The 8,950-nt window shown below is 48.0% G+C and overlaps 1 protein-coding gene across 2 annotated transcripts in view; it reads right to left on the bottom strand.

The window, feature by feature from the left end:
• Window positions 1-6,409, bottom strand: part of LOC116979746 (alpha-1,4-N-acetylglucosaminyltransferase-like) — a 44,430-nt gene extending 38,021 nt beyond the window's left edge. The window contains exon 1 of one of the 2 annotated variants that reach the window (XM_033031508.1): window positions 6,265-6,409. The gene's annotated coding sequence lies outside the window, so the exon portion shown is untranslated. The remainder of the gene's footprint in view (window positions 1-6,264) is intronic. The other variant, XM_033031510.1, reaches the window with a different exon arrangement.
• Between the last annotated feature and the right edge of the window lie 2,541 nt (window positions 6,410-8,950).

An 8,950-nucleotide genomic window follows, 5' to 3' on the forward strand; every position in this document is an offset into this window, starting at 1 on the left:
CATCTCTGGGCAAAAGGAACAGGCGATGGTTTTGGGTCTGATGAAGATGTCTCGACCTGAAATAACACCTATTGTTTTTCTCCAGAGATGCTGCCTGACCTGCTGAATTACTCCAGCACTTTGCGTCTATCTTTTGTATATTTTAGTTTAGTTGGTGTACAGTGAAAAGCTTTTTGTTGCGTGCTATCCAGTCAACAGAAATACTATATATGATTACAATCGAGCCATCCAGAGTGTACGGATACAGGATAAAGGGAATAACGTTTATTGAGAGGGAATTGGTGAGCTTGGCTTTCAATTTTATTTCAGCATGGAACTATTGCACGGCTTCTATGAATAATATTTATAGACTATGTTCTATATTCAGATTACCAGAAAGTTAACATCCCTCCCCCAGACAACGCCACCCTTCCTGATGAGCTAAACCATTTCTATGCTCGCTTTGACCGAGATAACAAAACCCCAGCCATCAAAGTTGCTCCACCCCCAAATGAACAACCCCTCAGTCTCTCCACCTCTGCTGTACAAGATGCACTGAGCAAGGTGAATGAGCGCAAAGCTGCCGGCCCCGATGGCATCGCTGGCTGGGTGCTTAGGGTATGTGCTGGACAACTATCCCCAGTCTTTACCGACATTTTCAATCTCTCACTGGCCCAGGGTGTTGTCCCCACTTGCCTCAAGACATCAACCATCGTGCCAGTGCCCAAACAGTCAGCCACAGGGAGCCTCAACGATTTCCGCCCAGTGGCACTCACCCCTGTCATTGCTAAGTGCTTTGAGCGGCTGATCTTGGCTCACCTCAAAGCCAGCCTCCCCCCCACACTGGACCCCCATCAGTTTGCCTACCGGGCCAACAGGTCTACAGAGGACGCCATATCGGCGGCCCTACACTCAGCCCTGATCCACCTGGACAACAACAACTCCTACATCAGGTTGCTGTTCATTGATTTCAGCTCCGCTTTTAACACTGTCATCCCCGCCAGCTTGATCACCAAACTCAGCGGGCTTGGCATCTCCACCTCCCTCTGCAACTGGACACTGGATTTCCTCACCAACAGACCACAGTCTGTTAGGGTCAACAACCTCACCTCCACCACTATAACACTGAACACCGGCGTGCCACAGGGCTGTGTGCTCAGCCCTCTCCTCTACTCCCTCTTCACCCACGACTGCATCCCTAAGTACGGATCCAACGCCATCATTAAGTTTGCTGACGACACCACGGTGGTAGGACTGATCAGTGACAACGATGAGTCAGCCTACAGAGAGGAGGTCCAGCACCTGACAACCTGGTGTGCCAACAATAACCTCGTCCTCAACTCCAAGAAGACGAAGGAAATTATTGTCGACTTCAGGAAGGTCAGAGGGGGCAGACATACCCCCATCCATATAAACGGGACTGAGGTGGAGCGCGTCTCCAGCTACAAATTCCTCGGGGTACACATCTCGGAGGATTTGTCCTGGTCCCTCAACACCTCCAAGCTGATCAAAAAGGCACAGCAGCGCCTTTACTTCCTGAGGAGGCTCAAGAAAGCCCACCTGTCCCCCCAGATCCTGACCAACTTCTACCGGTGTACCATCGAGAGCATCCTGACCACCTGCTTCATGGTATGGTACAGCAGCTGCACTGTTGCGGACAGGAAGGCACTACAACGGGTGGTGAAAACCGCGCAGCACATCATCGGTGCCCCGCTCCCTGCCATGGATGCCCTCCACCGAAAACGGTGTCTGAAACGGGCTGGGAAGATCATTAAAGACCCCTCCCACCCCAACCATGGACTGTTTGCCCTCCTCCCATCAGGGAGGCGGTACAGGAGCCTCAGGTCTCGTACCAGTAGGATGAGGAACAGCTTCTACAATCATACCGTCGCATTGCTGAACTCGGAGTCCCGCCGATAGATTCCTCCTGTCCCTCCGTCCCCATTGTTTAATTATTCTGTATTTTTTATAATTCTGTATCCTCTTTTTTTTTTTTTTTCTATATTGCACTACTACGGACTGACGCAAAACTGCATTTCGTTGTACCCATACTAAGTATTTGTGCAATGACATTAAAGTTGAATTGAATTGAATTGAATTGAATATTCTACCAAAGATTGCATTACAAAATGGGTGAGCCCTGAATGACAAGAACCTTTTACTGATAACATGGCTCATAACTCACCAAAATGCTGGAGTAACTCAGCGGGTCAGGCAGCATCTCTGGAGTGCAAGGGTAGGTGACGTTTCGGGTCGAGACCCTTCTTCAGAAGGGCCTACTCAGGACTGTTTGACCCAAAACATCACCTTCCCACGTTCTCCAGAGATACTGCTGCCCGACCCGCTGAGTTACACGAGCACCTTGTGGCTTGTAGGAACTGTAGATGCTGCTTTACTTAAAAAGACACATAGTGTTGGAGTAACTCAGCAGGTCAGGCAGCAGCATCTCCGGAGAACATAGATAGACAGATGACGTTTTGGGTCGGGACCGTTAACGTAGGAGATAGAACATTTCCTTGTATCTTCATCTCTGAGTTTGTTTGTGAAATGCCTTCAGGTCCCCTATAGAGAGAGGATATCTCTCCCATCTGTGCATCAATTATAATAGTAAGATTAAACGAGAACTTACCAGTTTGAAGTTTGATCTGTATTTTATGTGGAGTTACGATGAGGGATTACGTGAAGAACCCGCTCAGCGCGCATGCGTTAGTGGTGGAGCCACATAGCGGCCCCTCTTCATGACCAGCCCAGCCACTGGAGCCAATGATCCCTCTTCATGACCAGCCCAGCCACTGGTCACCCCAAAGCTAACCACACTAAGAAGAAAGCGATGGGCAGTGCCTAGGCACTGTGGAGGGTATGCCTGAACCCTCCAGCAAGACTGCCCCTCACGTAGCGTGTCTCGCAGGAGCTCCTGCTCCAGGAGCCGCTCCAGCGGCTCAGGCGGCTGTCTCTCTCCCATGCGGGTGGAGAGACGTCCCCTCCGACAAGTCAGAAGCCACCGGCCAGATGCCTCTTCGGATGGCTAAACATGCACCCTGCAGCTCAGGCACTAGCGGGACTGGGCTCGGCGCGGTGATGGGGATAGCGGAGCGTCCGGTAATTGTTCCTACCGCGTGTTACTGCCCCCCCTGCAATGGAACGCTCCTCCGTTGGAGTCGAGCGGGGGACAGGTTCTTCTAGAGCTTTTGTGCCTTGTAGAAGCGAGAGCGCCCCTCAAGCAGCGCGTCTCGCAGGCACCTGCACCGAGAGCCGCTCCAGCGGCTCAGGCGGCTCTCTCTCCCCCCGTGCAGGTGGAGAGACGTCCCGTCCGAAATCGGGGACACCTGCCGGATGCCTCTTCGGGTGGCTATGCATCCAGCCCGCTGCTCAGGTACTAGCGGGCTGGGCTCGGCACGGTGTCGGGGAATAGCGGAACACCGGGTAAACGCTCCTACCGCCTGTTGCTGCCCCCCTCCCCGACGGAAAAACGTTCCTCCTTGAACGGGGGACAGTTTTGTTCCAGAGCCTTTTTCTCTGCCTGTAAAACACAAGCAGAAAAAGGCTCCTCTGTAATAGAAACCCGACCTCAGGGTACTCACCTGACGGTCCGTTTCATTCTGTAGCGGGAGCGCCTAACTCCCATTGCAGCCGCTGTTGCACTGCTGACATTAAAGGCGCGCATGCGCGCTGAGCGGGTTCTTCACGTAGTCACTCACGTGACTCCGAAGTAAAATCACAGAGCTCGCTCCCTCTGACTAAAGGTCAGAGCTGTCCCTTCCACACCTCATTATGCACATACCAAAGATGGGTAAAAATACCAGATTTAAACCAATTCAGACAGGAAATCTTTTATCAATTAAACTTTCTCAAGTTGCTTTTGCTGTTTACTAACTGATAAAAAATTATCATCAGTACCTTTTGCTTTCAATTCTTTTAATTGATCATTTTTATCACCCTGGCAGCACCAGAGACCCGGGTTCGATCCTGACCTTGGTGCAGAGTTTGAGCTTTGTCTTTCATTCAGAGGTTCGCGGGCGGGCTGGGGTGACTGTAGGGCTCTGAAAACTTTGTTTCCCAGGGCTGGGGTGAGTGTGAAAAGGGTGGTTTCTGGGCAGATCTGCCCAATCAGCAATATTTTGAGTCGCTGCTTTTGATACAGTTTAAGTCGCGACGGTGGGACGGCTGCTCTGCCGGACATACTGGGTAAGTAGAGAGACACACACTGCTATCCCTCTGGTCTACAGACCTTGCTGTCGGGGGAAAAAATATGTTAATGTTCAATTTACCAAATCGTTTTGTTAGAAGTTTACCAATGTTTTGATGAGAGATAAATTAAGGGAATAAAACAATCTTACTAGACACAAAAAGCTGGAGTAACTCAGCCAAGCCGGCAGCATCTCTGGAGAGAAGGGTCGAAACATTTTTTCAGTCTGAAGAAGGGACTCGACCATAAACATCACCCATTCCTTCTCTCCAGAAATGCTGCATGTCCCGCTGAGTTACTCCAGCATTTTGTGTCTATCTTCGGTGTAAACCAGCATCTGCAGTTCCTCCTGACACAAAACAGCCTATGCCTTTCAATGATTGATGCCAGACCTTGAACAAATGCAGTTCAAATGGACTTTTGAATGCAATTTTGGAAGGATTGTTTCTTGAAACAAACTGCTCTAAAAGTTTGAAGGAAGGAATTGCAGATACTAGTTTAAACCAAAGATAGACACAAGATGATAGACTAACTCAGCTGGTCAGGCAGCATCTCTGGAGAAAAGAAATAGGTGATATTTCAGGTCGAGATCGTTCTTCAGGCTGGGTCTTTTTATTGTGTGTAAAAAAACTGCATGACCTCATTTTTACCATGTGACGATTTTTCCACACGTCGGTAGCCGTTGTTGGCTCAAGAGTAACTCGGGAGAGGAACTTGGTACATCGCAGAAATTAAAAGTAAACGGTAAACTTAGACATACACGTGGGAACTCGTTTAAACTTGTGAGCATAAAATTGGAATATCGTAGACAACCACGAGTTTGATTTTTTCTTTCACTCGGGATCACTCGTGGGTGAACTCGCACCGTGAGACAGGGCCATAAGGCAGCAAACATGCTGGAGGCAATGTGGCCAAACAGACACAAATCATGCACATGCCTTCTGGAGTTGCCCAAAAATAGAACCATTTTGGGACAGAGTGAATTAAGAATTAAAGGAGGTATTAGGATATATAGTCTCCAAGAAGTGTTCCATTTTATACCTGGGTAACATAAATAAAGTGGTGCTGAAGGAAGATCATTACTTGGTTAAAATCCTACCCCTACTCACAGCTGTCAGAAAGACCATTACAGTAAACTGGCTTGCAGCGGACACACCCAGACTTAGACAATGGTTAGACATAGTACAGGAAATATTTGTCATGGAGAAAATGACATATTCCCTCAGAGTGAAATAAGACGAGTTTCACAGAAAATGGGAAAAATGGATTAGGTATAGAAATAAAGACATCAACTGTATAATTTTATTGACAATAATGTAAGTTATTGGAAAATGTTTTAATAAGAAAATAGTTATGTATACTGCATCATTAATTGTAAACTGAACCCCCCCCCCCCCGCTGCATTGTTGTACGTTTCACTACATTGTATGTTTCATTGTTATATTTGTGTTTTATTTGTGTATGCATAAAAGCAATAAAGACGAAATTGAAAAAAAGAAAAAAAACCCGAAGACATGGGAAATAAAACACTTTTTATCCAAGATAAGAACCAAAGTACAGTATAATTCCAAAGTAAATATAACCATATAACCATATAACAATTACAGCACGGAAACAGGCCATCTCGGCCCTACAAGTCCGCGCCGAACAATTTTTTTCCCTTAGTCCCACCTGCCTGCACTCGTACCATAACCCTCCATTCCCTTCTCCTCCATATGCCTATCCAATATATTCTTAAATGATACCAACGAACCTGCCGCCACCACTTCCACTGGAAGCTCATTCCACACCGCTACCACTCTCTGAGTAAAGAAGTTCCCCCTCATGTTACCCCTAAACTTCTGTCCCTTAATTCTGAAGTCATGTCCTCTTGTTTGAATCTTCCCTATTCTCAAAGGGAAAAGCTTGATCACATCAACTCTGTCTATCCCTCTCATCATTTTAAAGACCTCTATCAAGTCCCCCCTTAACCTTCTGCGCTCCAGAGAATAAAGACCTAACTTATTCAACCTATCTCTGTAACTTAGTTGTTGAAACCCAGGCAACATTCTAGTAAATCTCCTCTGTACTCTCTCTTGTTTAAGAGCTTTGTCACTCACCTGTTTTAAACTGGCAGTGTCAGTGAAGCTGTTTCATGAGACTGTCCTCAGTCGTTTAATTTGGCATTTGATATCTTGAGTTTATGTTTGCGTAACTTTATTTATGAACAATGGGTGTGGCCAAAGAGAGATTTGATCATTTATGGGTGTGACACAAAGAGCGGTTCGTGGAAAACATGCAGTAAGGTAACAAAACATATATTAGAACAGAAGGAATTATGGAAAGCAGGAAGTAATTTTAATAGATTAGGTGTCTACATTCAGTTAATGAGGAAGGAGAGGTGAACATTTTGCATGCACAAAATCATGAGAGGAATAGTTTGAATAGATGTACAGAGTCTCTTGCGTAGAGTAGGGAAATTGTGAACCAGAGGACATAGGTTTAAGGTGATGGGAGAAAGATTTAATGGGAACCTGAGAGGTAACTTTTTCACATAAAGGGTGGTGTGTGCCTGTAAAGAGCTGCCGGAGGATTTTAGAGAATTCTTCTTTAGTCTGGCTCTCACTGTTTTCTGTTCACATTTTCAGCAGCAATTGTCTAGTTAGTTAGTTCATTAAATATCTCTGAAAGCAAGAAAAATACTTGGAGACCTCTGAAGATACTGTGAAGTTCTAGAAGTAGAATAAGGCCATTCGGCCCTTTCAAGTCTACACCATTCAATGTGGCTGATCCATCCTTCCCTCTCAACCCCATTCTCCTGCCTTCACCCCATAAAACCTGCCACCCATGCACCCATGGCAGTTACGCTTGCTCAGCAGCAGAGACGGTGGCATCATTCATTCTCAAGATGATTTAATGTCCAGATTTCCTTCATTTGAATTTCCTCTTCCATTTCAATTTCTTCTGGAAGGTTTCAAGTAGTCAGTGTGATCTTGCCCACCAGTAGGGTGTCAGGGGATGACACCGACTTCGGCAGTGACCACACTGACAATCGCAGTAGGGTGAGTTCACATGATATATTCTATTTACAGTGGTAAAATTGGCCGGGGCCACATGGGGACTCTGTACCTCATTGTCAGAGTGCATATGCAGAGGCGTTGGTGATATCGGGCTTGTCCCAGCAGCTTAGTCCTGGTCTACAGGGGAGGAGGCGTGTCAACCTCAGGCTTCTTCGTTCAGTTCACCCATGTTTTGAGAGGATGTGCTGACGGTACAGGATTCTTCCTGGCAGCTCAGCGTTGGGCTAGAAGAGGCGATGCAGATGGTCTCTGGATTATCCCAGTGGCCATTCGTTACCATCTGTGTGTGTAAGCACAATCCCTCACTGTCTATGGGCAGGCAGATAGTCTGGCATTTTAGGCTTGCCCCTAGCCATTCAGTCTTAGCCTCAGGTAGAGGTGCTGGTGTCTCTCTCCTGTTTCCTCGCAGTCCAGTATTGACCACATGGTGGCCTCTGGTCTGTTGCTCAGTTTTTCTCAAAATTGCGACGGGGAATGCAAATACTCTTGTCACTTACCATTGTAAGTGAGCTGCAATGAAGTGAGATGTATTACTAATGTAAGAATACCGGGTATTTAATTTGCAAAGTTGGCTTTATTAGTGTCACCGTAGACAAACAAATCTATTTTATTGTGAACACACTCTTTTCACTACTGCATACGAGATGGGAACATGCTATATAATATTGTTTTCATTGTGAGTGCAATCCAAACCAAACTGAACCCATATGTGATGATGCAAATGCACGTTTAATGTAAACACAAAAGTTAATTTGAATGTCAAAGGTGGCAGAATTAGTGGCACGACAGCATCATTGTGATTGTAAAATGTGCAATTACGGGGGTGTACACTGAACACATTCTGTACCACTCAACTGGGTTTCTAAGAGCAAGAGCAAAATAGATGAAGTGTGTCCATGAGAGAGAGAGAGAGAGAGGGAGTATGTCAGTGTGTTAGTGAGAGAGAATGTTGTGTCAATGAGATAGGAATTGCGCAGCAATGTAGGCAATTTCAATAATTACTAGACCAAGGGGGACCCGTGGTAGCGGGGGGATGGGGGGGAGGCTTGCGGCGTCAAACACACACTAACTATCCCCCCCCCCCACACACACACACACACACACACTGAACGCCCCCCTTGATATTATATTAATATTATTCATTGGCTACTTTTACCCCATCCTTGCACTATCTCGAGGGGCAGAGAGAGTGTGGTAGAGAAAGAGAGAGAGGGGGGGAGGAGGGTGGTGGAGTGGGGGGGGGGGTGGAGAGGGGGGGAGGGGGAGCAGAGAGGGGGAGAGGAGAGGGCGTAGAAGGGGGAGGAGAGAGGGGGGAGGAGGGAGAGGGGAGGGGAGGGGGAGGAGAGAGGGGAGGAGAGGGGGGTGAGGAGAGGGGGGAAGGAGAGGGGGAAGGAGAGGGGGGAGAGGGAGAGGGGGAGGAGAGAAGGAAGAAAGGGGAGGAGGGGGGAGAGGAGGAAGAGGGTGAGGCGGGTGGAGAGGGGGGAGGTGGAGGAGGAGGGGGAGGGGGAGGAGGAGAGGGGGAGGAGGAGGGAGAGAGTTGAAGAGGGGGGTAAGGGGGAGAGAGGGGGAGGGGGTGAGAGGGAGGAGGGTTGGAGAGGGGGGAGGGAGGTGGAGAGGGGAGGGGGAGGGGGTGTGGAGGGGGGAGGGAGTAGAGGGAGGGAGAGGTGGAAGGGGGGATAGAGGGGGAGGAGGGGGAGTAGGAGGAGAGAGAGGGGGAGAGGAGGGG

This window comes from Amblyraja radiata, chromosome 13 (genome assembly GCF_010909765.2).
Source record: "Amblyraja radiata isolate CabotCenter1 chromosome 13, sAmbRad1.1.pri, whole genome shotgun sequence".
NCBI classification, from domain to species: Eukaryota; Metazoa; Chordata; class Chondrichthyes; order Rajiformes; family Rajidae; genus Amblyraja; species Amblyraja radiata.